Source organism: Prosopis cineraria, unplaced genomic scaffold (assembly GCF_029017545.1).
Source record: "Prosopis cineraria cultivar Desert tree isolate PC_DT_omini unplaced genomic scaffold, ASM2901754v1 PC6, whole genome shotgun sequence".
NCBI classification, from domain to species: domain Eukaryota; kingdom Viridiplantae; phylum Streptophyta; class Magnoliopsida; order Fabales; family Fabaceae; genus Prosopis; species Prosopis cineraria.
The window spans coordinates 29,838,710-29,860,940 of NW_026555337.1; the positions used below are offsets into that span (position 1 = coordinate 29,838,710).

General features: G+C 30.3%; 2 long non-coding RNA genes across 2 annotated transcripts; one reads left to right on the forward strand and one right to left on the reverse strand.

Annotated features, from left to right (window-relative positions):
- The first annotated feature begins 5,017 nt into the window (after positions 1-5,017).
- On the forward strand, positions 5,018-12,934 carry LOC129312347 (uncharacterized). The gene is made up of 2 exons (XR_008593535.1): positions 5,018-5,111; positions 12,600-12,934. It is a non-coding gene; the product is annotated as an uncharacterized LOC129312347 (long non-coding RNA).
- Positions 12,935-13,260: 326 nt separating this feature from the next.
- On the reverse strand, positions 13,261-18,242 carry LOC129312348 (uncharacterized). The gene is made up of 2 exons (XR_008593536.1): positions 17,648-18,242; positions 13,261-17,553 (listed from the first exon to the last, which is right to left on the reverse strand). It is a non-coding gene; the product is annotated as an uncharacterized LOC129312348 (long non-coding RNA).
- Between the last annotated feature and the right edge of the window lie 3,989 nt (positions 18,243-22,231).

Sequence of the window (22,231 nt, forward strand, 5' to 3'; positions counted from 1 at the left end):
TTTTAAATAGATTTTTATATGGAAAGTTCAATCATTCTTGAATAGTGTATGGACTGGGTTGGTAATATCTATCTTGGGTAATCTTTCCTATAAATTCTGTATGCGTTGTATCAATGTGACTTTTTTAGGATGAGAGCGTAATCCCATATTGTTGAATTATTTTAAAGAATTAGGTCAACAGGTCTTTATGTTCCTGCTTAATGTCTGAGAACAAGAGTATGTCAACAATATAAACTATGGTACTATTGATAATGGGCTCAAAGATATAGATCATGACCTTTTGAAATAATGATAGGTAGTTTTAAGCCTTTAGGCATGATTGTCCAATGGTATTGAGCATTAGGAATGCAGAAGGCTGTCTTATAATGATTTTCCAAATCAATTCCTAATTGCTAAAATCCTGCTTTGAGATCAAACTTAAAGAATGTCTCGGACCTCTTTAGATCTTTAGAAGAGGAAATTTGTCATCCTACAAGAAAGCATTAAAAGGCTTATAACTAATCATTAGCCTCTTTTTTCCTCATTGTTTTTCTAATCTTTTCTCAACATAAAATGCTTGACAAGCCTAGTCTGACTTGGTTGGCTTAATAAGCCCTTATTTAAGCAAAGCTGCACATTCTTGTTATGCAAGAGCAAGGTCTTCTGGATTCATTCTAGTATGAGATGCTTTTATGGTATTGATATCTTTATTCCTTTTAAATAGTAGTTTGAAGAAAAACTCTTGATTCTTCTATAAAGGAAATGGATGTTAAAATTGATCATGACTTTCATAGCAGAATTAGAGGAGTTGATCCTAAATTTGTTCATAGCCTAAAGGAGCTTGTTGAATTTCAAAATACTTGAGATATTAGTATACTTGCTAAAGAACTGTTTAAACCTCATTCCATTAAGAAGGACTTGTAAGTTCCTTGTTTGTCGATAAATATCAAAACTAATAAGAATATCTTTAGTAGGTAAATCATTCCTAAGGAGCTTTTTTCAAACAACACATCTAGGGAAAAACCTTATAGCAATCTTTCTTTTGGTAATAAGATCTATCTTGAAGGGTTTTCTATAAGCTGTAGCAAAATACTATTCATACAGGAGCCATTCTTCTTCATAAAGTATATAAGGTCTTATGACATTTCTATAGGAACTAATGTCAATGAAAGCAATGGTTGAGATAGGGTCATATTTGCTATGAAGAATTTAAACTTTTATATTGGGTTGAGGAGGTTTATTTGAATAAGGCTAGCTACAAGAATTTATTAGTCTAAAGGAACATGGATTGTGAGGGGTCATTAGTTCAAAGAGGGAACCAATAATATAGAGTGGTGGATATTGCTCATAACAAAGTTAGAGTTTTCTTCTAATACATGCAAAACATACTGAGTGTCTTCATTTCTTTCAAATTATTTTTTAAAGACAGATTTAATATCTTGATCGTCATTAAGAGGAATAATAATTTTAAAGGACTGAAGTACCTTCATGTCTTTCTTGTATTTATTTGGACACCTTTTTACAAAATGCCTATTTTGCCCACAAATAAAGCACTTGTCTAACCTTTTCAACTTTGAAGTCCTTTTTATAAAGTAATGCAGAAAAGCTCTCTCTTTTTTTTCTATTAAGGGGTTTACACTTGCATGAACATGATTCTTCTTCTTGCAAGAATAACATTTATGGTCCTTGCATTAAATATTTACATAAGGCTTCTTACAGGATGATTGAAGCTTTGAATTTCCCTTAAGCATAGGCTTGAAAAAATTTTGTTGTTCACAAAGTTTATCTAGAGTAGAAAGGGCTAGCTGATAAATTTCTTCAAGAGAGATTTGGGACTTATCTCTCTATAAGCCATTAATAGCTCCATGCTTAATAGATATTTACTAAAAATTCTTCTATAAATAGTTTTTTATCTAATAAGAAACACTTCATTTTAAATAACTCTTGTCTATTCTTTTTGTCAATAAGATTGAAATCTCTAAAGAACAATGCTACATTAGGAAGTTATGGTACTTAGATCTTTTGATACTCTTTGATATTTTGAAACCATTCTCTCAAGTTTCCAGTCATTCCCAAGAGAAATTCTAGAGGTACTTCTCTTATAGTCACATTTGGCCTTGTCATTTATAAGTCAATCCACACACCAAACTCATGAAGTCTTTCCCTCCATTTATGTAGAGGTAGGTCATCAAAGGTAAACCATAGTCTAGAGGATGGTATGGAGTTATGAGTATTTAGTCTAGTTAGATTGTCTTAGACTCTAAATCATCTTTAAGGTCTTCCATAATTGGTTTTGGATAAGGCTGAACCATAACAATCTTGGTTATATCAACTAAATGCTGGTCATCCTCAGAATTTGTGTTTTCATATGACAATTTAGTTGAAACAACTAAATCTATATAGGCCTGTTCAAAAATAGCTTTTCTAATAGAAGCAATGGTTCTTAAGGGATTTAGACCTACTATGCCTTTGGCTTTTTTAATGTAAGGGGGTGGTTTTTATTTATGGGGTGAAGAAGGAGGTGTTGAGATTATCAAAGGTTTTTTTAGTGGTTTGGTGAAGGATGGTGAGGTTTGATATTCTTGAGACTTATGATAAACGGGTTTCTAGATATGTGGTAGTTGTGGTAGTTGTTCTAAATATAGAGGAGATGGTTTTCAAACTGGATTTTTCTAGGCTTGTCTGAGAATAGGGTAACACATCTTAAAGATCTTACTAGTGGGATAGGTAGGGTGCATAGAGGTATATGACATAAAATGGTTCTGGATTGGTCTTTAGCTAGATCTGTTTCTATTTGTTGTAATTATTTTTGTATCTTAGAAATTTTCTTTCTTTTCTTATGGAATTAGAACAAAAATATTTTTCAACAATATATCTCCTGAGATCTGCATCCAGTTGTTGCTCTTTTTTACAAAGTCTTGTATACAAGCTTTTTACATGCTCATCCATCCGATTCACCTGTAAGAACAAAGCATCTATTTTGCTTGCAAGATGGTCGAGCTTAGAATCATTATTGTGTACGACTCTATTTTGACTGACAGCATTTTTAAATAGCTAGTTAAGAACTTCTATAGATGAAATAGGCTTAATAGTCCTTTGAAGGGATACTTCAGTTGCTGGTACAAAAGGTTTATTGGTAACTTTAGTTCTTTTATCAATCATGTGTTCTAAAGGAAGAAAATCTTCCTCATAAGCAAGAAAGGTGGAATCACTAGTCCAAGTTTCTCCAACAGAAGATCTTCATATCCAAGTTCCTTAAGAAGCTTAAAAAGAGTGCTTCTTTTAGCAGGAAGATTTAGAATTCCTACCTATCTTCTTTTGGTTTGCTTTAGGCCATGGTCATCATTATTATCATCCTAAGAAGGACACTTGTGTCTACAAAGGAATCTAAGCTTCTTAGGTTTATTAGAAATCCTTTGAGTTCTACATTAGTCATCATCACTATAAGAGTTATTTTAAAAGTAACAATCACAACTTGGATCACACATTATTAAGGCATAATGCTAAATAAAGTGACCATTAATATAGGAAACATAGACTGGCTTAGCTTCTTGTGTGAACCACTCAACAAGAGGGTTCTTTTTATGTTGAATATATGCGGGTGCAATTATCAAGATTTTGCTTGAGGTTTAAGCTAGATCTTGAGATCTAGGTCTCTTGAAAACTAACTTGATCGTGTCATCTCCCAGTTTATAAAGAATAGGGGATTCTGTTGTATCAACATCATTTTTATCAACATGGAATTCTTTTTTGTACTTGTTAATCCATTATAATGGCATCAATGAGTAAGTTATTCTTGAATTAGATGTCTTAGGATATGAACTATCGAAGCTTCACTAGGACTTTCAGCATTCATAAACAAAGCATCCCTTGTCAAGTTAGGGAAGTAAAAATCAAGTGAATGATCCAATAGTCTGTAAATAATCTGGTGATAAAGAGTGGCCATTGTAACATCCTCAAATTTTAAAATTTAGATTTTAAAGGTGTAAATGAGGGGGAATTAGTAAATCTTGAGTGATTATTGAATTAATAGTGTTTTAGACCTCTAATAAGGTTGATGGGCATTTAGACAGCTTTAGAAGTGGACTAATTTAGTTTTCAAGTAGACCAAGCATCAAGTAAGGCCCAAAATTCATTTTGGCCTTACTATGCCATGTATCACAGTAAACGCACCATGCACTATGATGGATGTGTAAAAATTTGATTTAATCAAATGCTCGCATACATTAGAAACAAAGGAAGAAAGAATTGAGAATGAGGAGGGTGATAGAAGAGAACCTTTTCTTTGCTAAGGCTTCATCTTTTCAACTTTTTGGAGGCATTTTAAGCTAACACCTTGGGGTAAGCCTCCTATTGATTCTCCTTCCTCTTTATATGAATTTGTAGTAAGTCTGGGTAGGATTGGGTTTTTTTTTTAGTCCTCTCTTATGTTAGAACCGAATCCATTATGTTCTTTGGGTCCATAGAGAGTTAAATTAAGCTTCTAAAACTAGGTTTGATGATCTTATAGTGATTTAGAATTTAAAGTTATGGTTTAGATGAACTCTAGACTTAAATTTGAGTATTGGGAAAATGTGGGTAAAAATTTAATGTTATCTAAGCTTATGAATGTTAAATAGGAATAATGAAATATATTAGGAGTGCCTAAATTTAGGCTAAAAGAGAGATTATTGGAGTGTTTAATCTATTGAACTAAGTGTTTTGATGATAACAAAACAAAGAGAAAGGTGTGTATTACTTGTGTAAAATGAATATCAAGATTCAAGCAACAAACCATCAAGAAAGGAAAATTTAAGTAAAATCATCATATGTTGTACTAAAAGACAAGGAAGGATGAAGAAAAAGGAAAATGAAGAAGTATCACATGCATGCTAAAGAGAATGAAGAATCAAGAGTAAGTATGAAGAATTTTAGATTGCAACAGCTTTATTTTTCTAGATAAATCTTATGAAAAACAAATTGAGAGCTATATACATGAATTAAAGTAAGAATGCAGCATGTGAAAAGTCATAGGCTTACGAGTGCTTAATGTTAATTTATTTGATTCAGGCTTGGACATAAGAATGTCTACCCTTGATTATCACGCATATGAATGCACCTTTGCTTCACAATGCATCATTCACGCTTGAATTGTAAGTGTCCCATGCGTGATTGACTATATTCTTATGCATATAGGATGTAGAGGATTTCATTCAAGCTTAGATCATAATTGAACATTGCTTGAATTAGAGAGTCAGAACACTACACCAAAATAGTGATTTTCTTACTGCATATTTCTATGAGAAAATACCCAAAATTCCATGAGAACATTATTTCTCACATAATTTCTCATGCCTAAAGGTCCGTCACTAAAATAGTCGAAGGAAAGAAAATATTTCACATGAACAAAACTGTGAGAACCATTTCTCACGCCATTATTTGTAGGAAGTTCTTATGGCCTTTGAAACCGCGAGACATTCTTAAGGAATGGTTTTGAAAGAAATTCTTTCAATATAAATATGAGACAATTTCTCACACATAAATGGCATGAGAATTTCTCTCATATTGCTATGCTGTGAGAATTTCCTATAATCATTTTCTGTGAGAAATTCTCACATACAACAAATCTGAGAGAATTTCTTTTGAAATATTTTTTAGAGAAATTCGTTAGTCTCTCATAATAATGTATTGTGAGAAACGCTAAACTAATGCCATTTTACCTACCACCTTACATCATGTCAGTTGCAACGTATACATCAATTAATCTCATTTCACATAACACCTCACACTACATCAGGCACCACATGTGCATCTAGCTCATGCCACGTCACCTGCCACCTAGCACCATGTCACTCACCATGTGTGGGTCAGTTATACTATGTCATCTACCACGTCACCTCCTCATATACCATATGTCACTTGGCACCTCATGCCACATCACCTCTTCATGCCATACTATTTATTTGTAGCAAAATATGCCAATGTCAGGACTTAAACCCTTGACCTTTCACCTTCCAAGTCTTGTGCCTTCCTTTTTCGCCAGTTGAACTAAAACATGCTTGCAATCATCATATACAAAATTAAATACATATTAACTTCATACACATATATTAAATAATATACTACTCAATGCATATATTTTATTTTATTTTTAATTAATAATATCATAAAATAATTTATATTACTATTTATATTATATTTTTAATAAAATATTATTTTTTATTAAATATTATTTCTGTTACGAAAATGAACTTAAAAGAAACAAATTTTAAATATTAAATAATTTCTTATAAATATTTAACCAATTTATAATTTTTATTTTTATTTTTTAAATTAAAATAATTAAATATATAATTTATTTATAATATGTATTATATTAGTTTATGTTAGTGACCCAAACAAAGTCTATGTTATATATAGTTTATTTTTATTTCCCCATATATTTCTCAAACTCCAATAAATGAATTATTAAAGTTTTATCTTCTTCCAAAATAATTAAATGTTTTCCTTCCTTTCTTAAAAATAAATTTTATCCACAATTTTTCAATTATCTTAAAAATTATTTTAATAAAAAATTAATTTTAATCATATAAATTTTGTTAATAATAATCATTTTTTAAAAAAATTATTTTAATGAATATCAATAGCTCACAAGACAAAATAATTATAGGGTATGATATGTGATTAATTTAGATAGCATCTAATCATTGCCTATCTCAAAACAATAAGCCAAAAAAATCAGGGCCAAGCATAAATAGCCAAAAAAATTTATTATTAATAAACTAAAATTCAAATATTAATTTTTTAAAAAAGTTGAAATTGACTAAAAAATAAAAATAAAATAAAATAATATTTAACAATTTGGTTATTTGGTTCAACCCAAAAGCACAAGTTGTTAGGACTAAATTTGGCTATATGATTTTTTTTTTACAAAGCTAATGAGTACCCAAACATTATGGTTTTCTTAAGGATACTAGAAGTTTCTGAAGAAAAAGTTTCTCAATATTTTTGTACTTTGTAAAAAAAAAATGCACTTAAATAACTTTCTCACATCCATTATCAATGAGAATTTCTCACACTTAATAATACAGTGAGAAATTACTAGGTAGGAATTTGAGATAGATTCTCTTGACATATAAATTGTGAGAAAAATTTATATTTACTTTATTTTATTATATCAATTATTTATTTATTTTATTTGTAATAAAAATAAAATATTTCTATGCTTAAAAATGTAGATAAAAAGAGGTTTGATTTTGGACAAAATCAATATTATTTGAATATTTTTTAATTAGCTAGTCACAAATTTCATATAAAATAAAAAAATATACACTTAAATCCTTTTGTCATAAAACTATAGTTAATTCATATTATTTAACAAAATTATTGAAAAAAACATGCTTAAATAAATTTCTCACAATGATTATCAATGAGAATTTCTCACCACTAATAAACTTTGAGAAATATTCAAGATAATAATTTCTCACAGGTAAAAATTTGAAATAAGTTCTCTTGATATATTATCTGTGAAAATACTTGAAAGGAATAACTTGAAAAATTTTCTCATGGACAATGGGTCGAAAGAAGTTCTCATCGTTAAGCTAACTGTGAGAAACATTTGCTCAAAAGAATTTCTCACATAAACTATTTGAAGGTAATTTCTCATGGTGTAAAATCCATGAGAATTACTTATAGGCACAAATTTTGTGAGAATTTATCATGGAGAAAAAGCATAGGAACTCTATCATCTATAGATATTTCTCATGGGCACAAAATCCATAAGAATTTCTTTACATATATTGTTCGTGAGAAGTTGTTTTTATTATATTGTGACATATTCTTTTAGTTTTCTCATGATTAACAATGGTGAGAAAGTTGCCACCAAATTAGTGCCATAATGCACTATAGTTTAAGCAACTAAATTTTCTCCCGCGCTATAGCAACTGTGCAAAAATATTAAAGATATCATTCATATTTTAAAATTCAAGATTTAGTTAGTTAAAGTCCCAAAATTAAAGATTGGCTAATAAAATCAAATAAAATCCAATTAAACTCAATTAGCCTTAAATATTTAAAAGTCTAAATTAAAAGAATAAAAATATACAAATTTGTTATTTATCAGTCTAATTTCTGAACTATGATTCCTCCTATCACACACAATCAAGGTCTTGTTACTCCAACACTACACCAAACATATGCTCTAGAGCGTAAATCTCTAACACCATACTCGTATGGGCACTTAGGAGAGAATCTCCAACACTGTACTGATATAGGCACACAAGAGAGAAATTCTCTAACACCGTACCTTGTCGAGTTTTTAGAAAAATATACTCCATATAGTCTTTTACTACTCCTCCTTGCGTGTGAACTCTCATCTCTAACATGATCATGCTCACATTTGTCAAATACAAATCACATGTTTGAAATTTAAGGCACATATACATTTATATACTTATATTTGTACAACTCCCATTCTTTAAAAGTCATTTTTGTACTAACACACATATAATTGAAAATATCTTAATTCACAATATGCCATTTTCACAAACATGCAACAATTCAAAAATACATATGTTGTATTACATAATTACTTATAAATAGTTAAGCAAATTAATCAAGCAAAGTGAATCATTCGATTACCTTAACCCTTCTAGCACTAAAAAAGTTACTTGTGGTATTCTCTTTAGTACTTAACGTCACAACTCGCTTTCACTACCTCAGGTTCAGCACATAGTATGTCAACCTACACATTTTAACTCTATTAGTCAATTTCTAAATTGATCACAAAGTACTAATTATCACCGTTATTCATAACTAACCATTAATTTCCTTTCACTTAACCATCCTAAGTCTTAACCACTCTCTCTAGCCTCTATATCACTTCTATTAGCCTCAACACCTCTTACACCAAATTTTCACACCCTTTTCAATTTACTCATTTCACAACAACAAAACAACGTTTTTCTTGCAGCATAAATCTGTAAGAAATCACTTAAATTTTTATGAGAAATAATTTTCTCATAGCATTTCTCATGCCAAAAGGTTTGTCACTAAACCTATCGAAGGAAAAACATTTCACACAAATGGAACTGTGAAGAACCATTTCTCATACCCTTATACATAAGAAGTTCTTACTAAGAAGAAATCCATGAGAAGTTCTTGCGGAAACTTTATGAGAGTATTTCCTTTAATATAAATTTGTGACAACTTCTCACATATTATTGGTGTAAGAAATTCTCTCATATGAGGATGTTGTGAGAATTTCTTATGATAATATTCTATGAGAAATTCTCATGCATCATAAAGCTAAGAGAATTTCTTTTAAAATAATGCTGAGAGAAATGTAAAACAAATTCTTATATATAACATCTATGAGAACTTCTCTCATAACAATACACCGTGAGAAATGCTAACAATTTGTTTAATTGTTTTTCTCACTAATAACAATTTGTTTAATTGTTTTTCTCACTAATTTGATGAATTAATTTTTGTGAGAAAATTATTCTCATAGAGTTTTATTACAAAAAATTTTGTGAGAACTCTATATTATTATCATTATTTATTTGATTATTTAAAAATTATATTATAAACCTATTAAAATATTTCTCAAATAACGGACAACAACTAGAAAAAGATGATATATAAGCACATATGTCACAATTGAACCATCAGAAAATTGCATTATATCATAATGTTTATAACAAAGTTCATAATACTATGTAATAGAAGTCATTTTAAAAGTCATAACACATAAAACATGAAATCACATAAATTCATTTTCATTGAACTCATCATCCTCATCATCTTCTTCATCATTAGAACCATCTTCTTGTGAGTCATTCTCCAAATCACCACAACCTTCCTCATCATTGGTTTTGGAAGGACCACCTTTTTCAAATTTGCTTATCCGTGCCATAATCATTGCCCATTTTCGACCCATTCTTTCTTCCCTAGCATGAAATTCTTCCTCCCTTACTTGTAAAGATTCAACAACCTTTTCAAATCTGTACTAATAAATTTTTTTTGTTCTTCTAATTGTTTCTTTAAGAGTGTAATCTCACTAGATGTATTGGCACATTGAGTTCCATTAGAATTAAGAAGCCCTGCCTGTGATCCAAGCCCATAAACTTGACACCTCTTATTTTTCCCCCGAACCACCTAAAGCCATAAAGCAGAATTAGAATTCTAGCATCGGATTCTTGATATTCTTTCAATTGCTCAAACTCATTTTGCATTAAAACAAGATAATGTTAAAATGTATGCCTAAAAACAAAAAAAGAAAAGAATAAAGACATAAATAACTTACATAAGTGTCAGCAGCTCTCTTTCCAACCCAACCTTTTTCCTCATCATGTTGAATTTTCTTGAAAACCTCAGGATATTCACAAGGCCTTTCGAATTCAACTTCCTACATGATTTATAAAAAATGATAGGATTAACTCAATAATTAAAGAATGAAAAAATAGATACATATTTGAATAATTCTTACCATTCTTCTTCTATGCTCTGCAAATGTTATTCGTCCGCCTTTATGCACTCATCCTCCTGTGTTAGCTGCTTCATTTTTTTATTTTTCTTAGATTTGGCTTTAATTCATCACTTTTCCAATATTTTTCAAGCTCCTTTCAAGCTCCAGGCATTAACCATTCACCTTTTGTATTATCAATTCGAATGTCCCTCAAAGAAGAGTGGATCACCCTACTAAATTTCTTCTTCCATATTTTATGAACATCACTATCTAAAGTTAGGTCGCAAGCACATCTTAGCTACATATAAAATTATGAAAATGTCAAGTGCACAAAATAAAATATTTGTATGAATAAGTTGTAAAGAATTAGTAAATTAGCTCACTTTGAATTCATTAAACCATAAATTTTAACATTTTCTAGGACTTTACTAAATACAGGCCATGCACTGTCATACTTTGAATGGATTATTCTAGATAACATTGACACTGATTCAACTAAAGGAAGCAACCTACAAAAAGAACAAGTATTAGTATATAACAAGTAATAAATGATAACATAAAAATTCCAATAAAAGATACTTACTCCTCATTACCCTCAGAATGAATCACCATGCGACCATCACTTAGCTATATTTGTACTCAATCTAAAAGAATCAACCACACATCTTGGTGATCGATTTCTAGCAACTTGCGGCTGAGTTCGTGGCAATTGTGTGACTAATGGTGATTGGGTTGGCAAAGGATGCATCTCAGGAGGTGATGGTAGTGTATAAGGTAGTGATGGATGTGTATTAGGCAATAATGGCTGTATCTGGGGTATTAAAAAAGAACAAGTGATTGGGATTGTGATGATTTCATTGTCTTAGCCTTCTTCTTCTTCTTCTTCTTAGATATCGCTATGTCTTTTTGAGAAGACATCATCTAAAATTAATTAAATACATAAATAAGTAGATAACTAAATAAAATAAAATTTTATAATAACAAACTAACTGACAAGCATAATAAACAACATAATAACAATTGCTTTACCAATTATAATCAATCACTAGCTAAATAATAATTAGAAGGAGGATCTTCTTCTGTCTTAGATGAATCAGTACACAGTATATGTTCATTCAAATTTTCATTGCTTGATTGTGAATGATCATCAATATCCTCTTCATTCTCATATGATAGTGCATTATCAAATTCTTCACTCTCACCCATATTATCTTGTAAATCTTGTTTATCATGTTCATACTCAATTAATTGGACTTGTCAATTGATGTCATCTTGAAATGGTGTATCTTCATTTTCATTATCAATATCATCAACTCTATTCCTTGCTTTGGTTGCAATAACAACAAGCCAATTTTTCTTGGCAATAATTAATTTTGGATATGGTGTAGAATACACTTGTTGAGCTTGTTGTGAAAGAATAAACGGACCATCCCCCTTTTATGTTCTTTTCGCATTTACCTCAATAGTACTATATTTAGGAGAAACTCGAGTTCCTCTTAAACTAGGATCAAACCATTTACATTTAAAGATTGTTAAAAACTTGAATGCTTTTCTAGTGAACTGTAATTGTATTATCTCCTCTAAGACACCAAAGTAAAAAAATTCAAGTTGACCATGATTACTTCCCTTAACCATAACTCCACTATTAGTGGTCTTCCTTCCTTTTACCCATACATTAGAATGAAACTTATATCCATTTACTGACTATTGATGAAATGTTTTTGCTGGCCTCATAGGACCCCAAGCCAAAGAAATCAATAACTCATCTTGTATATTATTTTAAGGATTGAAAATCTATTTCAAATAAAATATCTACATTAGTATGATTTTTATAAAATATGATCTCATAGAAAGTCATTAACACAAAATTACATAATCTTTGAACCATATAGGAAATTTGGAAGATATACACTTATCCACCTCATTTGATAAAGTATGATCTATAGAAAGCAATTCATTGACATAAATGCTATATAACACAACAAATAAGGTTAGCATTAGAAAAATTATATGTTGAGTCAAATAGGAAATTATAATGTGATATATATAAAATCTTACTTAAGAATAGGTTTAACTTCAGGACAATTAAGAAGTAACACATAAGATTATTGCATATTCCTCCTTTGGGTAAGTTGACAAGTGTTTTGTGTTGTTTTTCCATATGGTTGGCCAGGATAATTGAAGATGGAGATAGGAGGATAATCATCACGCTTCCCACCATAATCATTATGAGGAACTCTTTTAGTTCTTGATTGAACATGTTCCTCAAAATAATAAGAGCAAAACATAGAAGTTTCTTCAAGAATGTATGCTTCACAAATAGAACCTTCAACATGAGCCTTATTCTTTACCTTTCTCTTTAATGTGTATAAAAACCTTTCAAATAGATACATCCACTTATATTGTACAGGGCTACCAATTATAGCTTCATAACTCAAGTGAACATTAAATGCTCCATGACATAAAAAAAATCTAGATGAAATATCTTCTCAAGTTTGCACAAAATAATGGGAATGTTTGCCTTTAGCACTTTTAGGTTATTTATATGTAATGTAGGCATGCAAAGATCATGAAAAAATGACTTAAGTCTGTTATAGGATCACATATTGAGGGTGGCAACCCAGTACACACTATTAGTAATAATCTTTCCATAAAAACATGACAATCATGACTCTTCATTCCAACCAATGTGAAACTTTTCAAGTCAATACAATGTCCCAAGTTTGATGCATAACCATCAGGAAGCTATAAACTTTTTACTTTCTTACACACTGCTCGCTTTTGTTCCATATTAAAAGTGTATGTAGCTCTATAATAGGATTGACAATATAAAGGAAAATCTAACTTATCTTTCTCATTATCTTTCATCTTATCTTTCACATTCATCATAGTATTAAACATATTATGAAATACATTTCCTTCTATGTACATTACATCTATGTTATGGGAATTTAAAAGGTCACACCAATAAGGAAGGTCCCAAAAAATGCTTCGCTTAGTCCAATTATGCTCCTTGCCATATCCTGGGAGATGTAAATATGGTGATTCTATTATTTTAGCAAATCTCCTAACTTGCTCAAATAATTCACCACTTGAATATCTTGATGGTGGTTCAGAATTCTCTATTTTGTTCTTTCTAAAACGCTTTTTATTTTTTCCTAAACGGATGATTTAAGGGAAGGAATTGACGATGACAATCAAAATAGCAAGGTTTGATCCCATGTTTCAATTAAAATTCCTTCAATTGATCCATGCAAATTGGACAACCCAGTTTTCCTACTGTTTGCTAGTACATACTATATGCAAGAAAATCATTAATGGTCTATAAAAGGGTAGCTCGTAAGTTAAAATTTTATTGTAATGATATGTCATACGTCAGCACACCTTCTTCCCAAAGCAACTTCAGTTTATCAATTAAGGATTGTAAGTAAACATCAATTTGACTTTTTGGATTACTTGGCCCAGGAATTATGATTGTCAAGAACATATATTCTCATCACGTACACATTCCAGGTGGAAGGTTGTAAGGAGTAACAATAACAGGCCAACAAGAATATGGCCTAGAACTCATGTTGAATAGACTAAAGCCATCAGAATAAAGACCTAACCGAACATTTCTTGGCTTTAATGCAAATTTTGGATGTGTTAGATCAAAATGCTTCCATGTTTCCCCATCTGATGGATGGGACAAGACACCTTCATCTCAATGATTTTCATAATGCCATCGCATATATTTGGTTGAGGCTTTAGATGTAAATAATCTTTAGAGTTTTAGAATTAATGGTAAGTACCACATTTGTTTTGTTGAGATCTCCTTAAACCTCCCTTTTCCAATTCTTGCCTCCTTAAATCTTGCAATCTTACAAAATTGGCACTTTCTCTCATTTATCGCATTGCCACAGTACAACATACACCTATTACTATAATAATCAATCTTTTGATAAACACAACCAGGTTGGGTAACTAATTTCTTGGTTTGATAAAAGTTTAAAGGCATATGATGGGTTTTTCGCAAGATCTCATTTATCAATATGATAATTTCATCCATACAAACTTGTGGAATGTTATAATCAGACTTGATGCTCAATAATCTCACAGCAATTGACAATACAATATGATTTTCAAACCCATCCCATAACGGAGATTGTGAAGCACGAAGCATGTCATAGAACTTTGCAGAATTTGTGTTAGGATCCTTATTCATGTCATGGCCATTAAATGATGGTCTAATAGCATCCCTAACCATTTGCTCATATGGATTTGAAATTGTGTGAATATAGATAAAAAGATCTATGGAATGGACTTTGTGAACACTGTATTTTGTCCAAGCATTTTTTTAAATTTAATAAAAATAATAATAAATTCAACCAAAAAATATAAAAATATAAAAATGATATTTAATCCTTTTTAGGATTATATTTTCAAAATAAAAAATTTTTAATTAAGAGGGTTTAATTTTATTTTAACCTAGATAATCTTTTGTTGGTTAAGATTTTATTTTTCTAGTTCATTAAAATAACAAAAAAAATATAAAAATAAAAAAACAAAATTTAGTTCTTTTTAGGATTATATTTTCAAAAAAAATAATCTAACAAAATCAAAAATATGTATCTTGCTTAAATCTTGAAAAATCTCTCTCAAATTATTTCAACAATCAAAAAATTATGAGAATCAACTTCTTAAAAATTAAGTATTTTTAAATTCTTGCAGATGTGATTTTACAGTCGAAGAAAATGCCTGACAACTAGAGGAGAAGTACATTAATTCCTATTTATAAAAATAAAGGGGATATTCAGAATTATACTAACTATAGAGGGATTAAACTTATGAGCCACACAATGAAATTGTAGGAGAAAGTAATTGAGCATAGGTTGAGATTGGAGACAAGTATTTCAGAAAATTAGTTTGGTTTTATGCCAGGTAGATCGACTACAGAGGTGATTTATCTACTAAGGGGATTAATGAAAAAGTATCATTGTAAAGATAAAGATTTACACATGATTTTTATTGATTTGGAAAAAGCTTATGACCGTATACTGAAAAGTTCTTTGGAAAGCCTTGGAAAAGAAGGGAATACGGATTGCTTATATTAAAGTTATATAAGATATGTATGAGGGGGTAAAAACTAGTATAAGAACGTCTAATAGTCAAATAAAGGACTTTTATATAAAGATTGGACTACATTAGGAATCATCTTTGAGTCTTTATCTATTTAACTTGATCCTAAAAGTTTTGACGAAACATATTCAAGGAGAAATTCTCAAATGTATGCTCTTTGCAAATGATATAGTTCTTATACCAAAGATAAGAGAAGAGATTAATTGTAAACTTGAATCATAAAGGACGACATTGGAGTTGAAAGGTTTCTGTCTGAGTAAAAATAAGACGGAATATTTATATTGTAAAGTTAGTAAGAGACTAGTCGACAATAATTTGGAAGTAAAATTAGGAGATCAAATTATACCTCAAATGAAAAAGTTTAGATATTTAGGAGCCATTATTCAAAATGATGGCGAAATCAGTGGAGATATTTCATATAGGATTCAAGCTGGGTGGTTTAATTAGAGAAAAATTGAATGAGTTATTTGTGATCGTAAGGTGCCTAATAAACTTAAAGGAAAATTTTATTGTACTGCTATCAAACCGGCTATGTTATATAATAGTGAATGCTAGACTCTAACGGGACAGCAAGAGCATAAAGTTGGAGTGGCAGAGATGAGAACGTTACAATGAATGTACGGACATACACGTAAAGATAAAATTTGAAATGAGCACATACGCAAAAAAGTGAGGGTAACACCTATTAAGAAAAAAATGGTAGAAAATTATTTGAGATGGTTTGGGCATATACAAAGAAGATCATGGAAGGCACCAGTGAAAAGAGTAGAACATATAACGTTGAGTCCTGTTAAGAGGGGTAGAGGAAGGCCTAAGAAAATACTTTTGAAAGTTGTTGAACATGATCTCTTAATTAATAATATTTCTAAAAGTTTGGTAAATGATAGAGCACAATGGCATCTTGCAATACATGTAGCCAACCCCACCTAATAGGATAAATGCTTGTTATTGTAAATTCTTGCAGATCTGATTATCTCCCTTATATGTGCATATATATATATATATATAATAAACATAATTAAAAACTAAAAAAAAGTGAGCTAGGGTTAAAAAAATTATAAACCAAAGGTTAAACGATGGATTTTCTAGCGTTTAACCATCAGCTCGGTCCTTCATCCAAACGCATAGGAAAAAAAAAAAAAAGAGAACACAGGCCAGAGCAGACACACACATAAAAGAAAAAAAAAAGCTGAAAGATGAAGGTCTTTTGGAGGGAGAGTAGAGCATGCACACGAAACACACAAGAGAGAGATATGGAGAGCAGCTGTAAAAGGCATTTTCCTCGACGCAGAAGACACAAACTTCCATAAAAGGCACATAGAAAAGAAACCAAGAGTAGAGCAGACAGCAGACCTGAACGTTCAACCACATGCAAAGCAAAACACAGAAGAAAAGAAAAACAGAGTAGAAAGGCAGCACATACACAGCACTCAAAATAAACGAAAACTCAGAGCAAAAGTGAGAAGAGTTGAATAAAAACACATGGACGAAGGTAGAGAGAAGTGGAGCAGAAAACAAATGCTAGACACAAAATTAGAGGGAGGAAAGAAAAGTGAAAAAAAGATAGAGAAAGGGAGTGAACACAGCAAACCACATGCAGAAAAAGGGAGAAGAGCAAAAGAGGGAGAGGTGCACGACAGTAAAAATCCCTAGCTTCAACGATAAACTGAGGGCTTTTCTTGTGCTGGGGAGAAAAGAGGAGAAGAGACCAACAGTAGAAGGGCAACAATAGAGATTTTAGGAGGTTGGAAAGAGAGAGAAATGGAGAAGAAGTTGGAGCAAGAGAGGATGAAAAACAAAGCGAGAGTTAAAGAGAGAGACAGAGAGTAAGAGAGCAGTGACAAGGATGAAGGAGATGAACAAATGAGAGAGAGAGAGAGAGAGAGAGAGAGCAATAGCATCCATCAAGTGAAGAGGAAGCCGCTTCATATCATCGGGAGAGAGAACACCATTGACGTCACCACCGTTTCTTTTCATTTAGTTTTCACTTGAAGTTGTGAAGTCGTCGCCTAAAATTCATTCTCCGTTGTCAGACGAAGAACAAGATCAAGAGCAAGAGCATGACCAAGAACACGATCGAGATCACATAGCTGAGACTATTACCTCTGTGGATGATCTCAAGCTAAAGATCATTAAGCAATTACTGCGTTGAAAAAATATTCCCTACTTGTTGTGACTGGTGACAGGAAAAGTGTTAAGTGGCTCATCCTCTTGGAGCAGTGATGGAGAGAGACAAAACCATAGTCAATGCAATAATGAGAAGGAGGAGTTGAAGCTTTTAGCAGAGGGAGAGGATGAGGAATTTTCAATATGAGGAAGGAGGAGAACTGGGCAGGAGAAGCAGTATTCTGTGACTATGAGCAAGGAAGGAGGAGAGAAGCAAGATATAAGGAATACACACAAGGCAATAAGAGCAGAGATAAAATTCCAAGTAAATTATTAATCCCATTACCTTAAAGAAAGTATGATGATCATTGTTAAAATGCAAACTCTAAATAAAATTCTTGTCTGCTATCCGATTTACCTTGATCTGATTTTGATGCATATTCCCATCATGGTTTTGTCTCAAGCAAAGTGAAGGAATTCTTATGCTTGTTAGACTAAGGTTAAATTAGATCTAAAATTTATTTTTAGCATAAAAGAGCATATGAACAGAATCTGATTTTTTTGTAAGGTTAAGACATTAACTTGATTTTGATTTCTACAGGACATAAATTGGGTATTGATGGTAGTGATGATATGTGAATCTTGTTTATTTTTAATTGTTGGATGCTATTACCACTACTCTCATTATTTCCTTTCGAAAGTCACATCTGAGCATTAAATCAATTTAAAAAATCTTGAGGAATACATTCTCAAGTCAAAAGAGAAGTGAAGTGTCAAAATAGTTTCTTTATCTGTTCCTTTGAATGCTAAATTCATATTATGCAATGATTACAAATGCAAATATCTTGATTATCTATTTGTTGTGTGAGATTTTAAGAATCTCCATAGGTATTTAAAATGATCCTATATCATGAAAATCAATAAGATTTTGCAAGTATGAGGATTAATTTTGTATATAATAATATGGGTTTCAAAGGCCCATCATTAAAATTAATTTTTTTAATAAATCAATAAAATATTTAAGTCATGTGAGATTTTTGAATCTTCGTAGATCTCAAAAATAATTGTATTACCACATGAGTTAATAAAGCTCCATAGGTTTAAGATTAGGATTTCATATAAATAATAAATCTAATAAATTAATAAAAAAATATTTAAATAAATTTAATTCTTTTATCATGTGAGAGTTTGGAATCTCCACAGATATATAAAATAATTGTATTACCTTATGAGCCAATAAGGCTTTAAAGGTATAACAGTTAAATTTTTAATCATAGAATATGAAAAAAATAATTTAAACCCTTTACCTATTTCTTATTTCAAAAATTTAAAAATAGAGAAAATAACTGAAAGTAAATCACTTTTTGTAATTTAAAAACACACATATCAAAATTTTAGAAAATTATTTTATTTGCAAAATAGTGAATTATTTCTAATTAATTTCTCTTCAAAAAAATACTTTCACCAACAAATTTATAATCTCAAACTATGTGGACTTTGATCCTCATCGCAAGGTGCATAGGCCTCAGAGTTTGATTCTGAATCAAGTCTTCCCTTGTAAATAAATAAATATTTTTTACTTAATTATTATCATCTTTTTAACAAACACATGAATAAGAAAGGGATAATTAAAATAACTTTAAAACTATATTAATTTAGCACAACAAACTTCAGGTAATCGTTCTTACAAACAAGTGTTGTAGGGTATCTAATATCTTCCCCATATTGAATCGACTCTTGAACTTATTTTTAAATTTCGCAGACCATCCTTACCTCCTAAATGATTTCCCAAGATTTTTCTCAAAATTTTGGTGGCAACTCCCATTCCGTTGGGTTTCACTTTGAAGGCCAAAACCTTCACTCTCGCGCACCGTCCGCGTCGCATTTTTAGGTGCGACAAAATTGAACATCGAACAAATATAATTTAAATATTTTTTAATTATTTAATAATCAACTTGCTAAAAAGAAAAAAATATATGCTTAATCTTTTTTGGATAAATTGGCCCACTGGCAAAAAAAATATTGTGTCCAAAAAATGTGGACCAAATTTTTAAAATTTTGAGAGTGTGGCCAGTTCACATTGATATACAACGGGTTTATTATTTATATTAATGTGGTTTATTATTAAAAATTTGAAAAATTATATAGGGTTTATCATTGATATACAATGATATATTGTTGACAAACAAAATAAATCGGTCATAATTTAAAATAAAATAAATTTTGAGCTATTTACTTGGTTTGATCTTATAACTTAGGTTATATCTACAAAAGCTCCTTTTTTTGGGTTGGTGTAGAATACCCCAAAGCTTTTTCACTAAGAGCTATTTGTATCCTTAATTAATTCAATAATGGTGCATGGATTGGAATCAAACTTGAATCCATATAGGCTTGGCCTAAGCACTTGAATTCTTTTATTATTAATAATAATAAAATAAAATCAAAGTTAGATAAAAATTAAAATTGACTAGAAAAGAAGAAATAAAACAATATTTAACAATTTGGTTATTTGGTTTAGCCCAATAGCTTGAGATGCTAGGGTCAAACTTGGCTATATAGCCTCTATTATAAAGTTAATAAGTAATATCTATATACCATTGTTGACTTAAGATACCAGAAACTCTTAGATAAAAAATTCCTAAGTATTTTTGCACTTTATATTTTATTTCTTTTTCTTAATGATCAACGTTAACAAACATCAAGCAAATTTAACAAGATAGGAAATATGCTCTCACAAAAAAAAAATGTTTATGAATACTCATGTACAATCATTTGATATAAAAATACTGATAGATAAACCCTTATGGTTTGGGTTGGGTTGGGTTGGGTTGGAATTTTTTGTCTATATTAAAATGGGTTGTGCCCAACCCAACTCAGTTCCCTCCCCTAACCCATGTGAGATGTGTTGGCCCATATTTTCACATTTAGTTTGAGCACTAATAGAAAATAAATACTATATAAATTATTTTTAATTAATTAATAATCAACTTCATATAATGTATTGGCCCATATTTTCACCTCTAGTTTGAGCATTAATAGAAAATCAATAATATATAAATTATTTTTAATTAATTAATAATCAACTTCATATAAAATAAAAAATATACACTTAATTAATTTTTCCATATAACTAATTTTTTTTGGTTAATTAATATCATCTAATAAAATTAATATAAACTTAAATAACTTCCTCACACTCCTTATCAATAAGACTTTCTCACATCTAATAAACTGTGCAAAATTGTTCATAATAACACTTTCTCACAATGGAAAATTGAGAGAGGTTCTCATGACATATAAACTGTGAGAAAACTTTGCATCTGCTTTATTTTATCATATTTGTTATTAATTTTATTTGTAGTAAAAATAAACTATTTCTATGCTTAATAATCAACTTCATATAAAATAGAAAAGTATATACTAAAATAATTTTTAGTTAATTAATATTATTTAACAAAATTATTGAAAAGAAATATACATTTAAATAAATTTCTCACAATAATCGTCAAGGACAATTTCTCACAACTAATAAACTGTGAGAAACATTTTAAATAATAATTTCTCACACATACTAAATTGAGAGAAATTCTCTTGACATAAATTTTGTGAGAAATACTTGAAAGGATTAAGACTTTCTCACGGAAAAAATTTGAAGAGAGGTTTTCATAGTATATGAGTCATGAGAAATGTTTGCTCAAAAGACTTTCCCGCAAAAACTATTTGAAGCGAATTTCTCACGATGTACAATCTATGAGAATTACTTATGGGCACCAACTCCGTGAGAATTTCTCATGGATAAAAAGTAAAGGAACTCTATCATTTAGAAATGTTTCTCATAGACACAAATTCTATGAGAATTTCTTTTACATATATTGTTGGTGAGAAGTTGTTTTTATTATATTTTGACAACATTTCTTTTGTTTTCTCACGACTGCCAACTGTGAGAAAATTGGCGCCATAACGCACTATAGTCCTTGCAAGTTTTCTCATGCAATTATCACAAATATTTCTTTTATATCATAGTCATGAGAAAAAGGTGCGAGAAAGCATGCATAAATTGATTTTTTGTGAGAAAGTTCACAAGAAATTCTCATGTTTCAATTTCCTTAAGAAAAAGACTGTTTCTTATAGTGTTTAGGTCAATAATTAAGCTTATTACTTAAAAGCTTAACCGTTAGCTCCCAAACCAATCACAAAACTTTTGTTTGTTTCCAAGAGTCTTTCTATTATCAAAGGGTAAGAAATAAATCCCTTAAAACTCCCTAATTCAATTTCTCTATAACCTAAACTAAAAGAAATTAAGGTAGACTAGGAGCTTAGGTTGGAAGTATTCCCCAGATATGTAACATCCTGAATTTCAATTCAAGAAAACTAGTTTCTAATTAAGAGTAAATTAGTAATTACTAGATTAATTATAGTTTTAGATGATGATTGATGTTTTGTGTTGTTTGACTAGTATGTTAAGAGAATTGAATGGTAGAACTGCAATTTGTAACGTAACGCATGAGTACTAGTAAGATTTGTCCTATTGTTGCACAGGCCACATCATATTTTGTATGTGCTATAGTGCATGGCACAAAA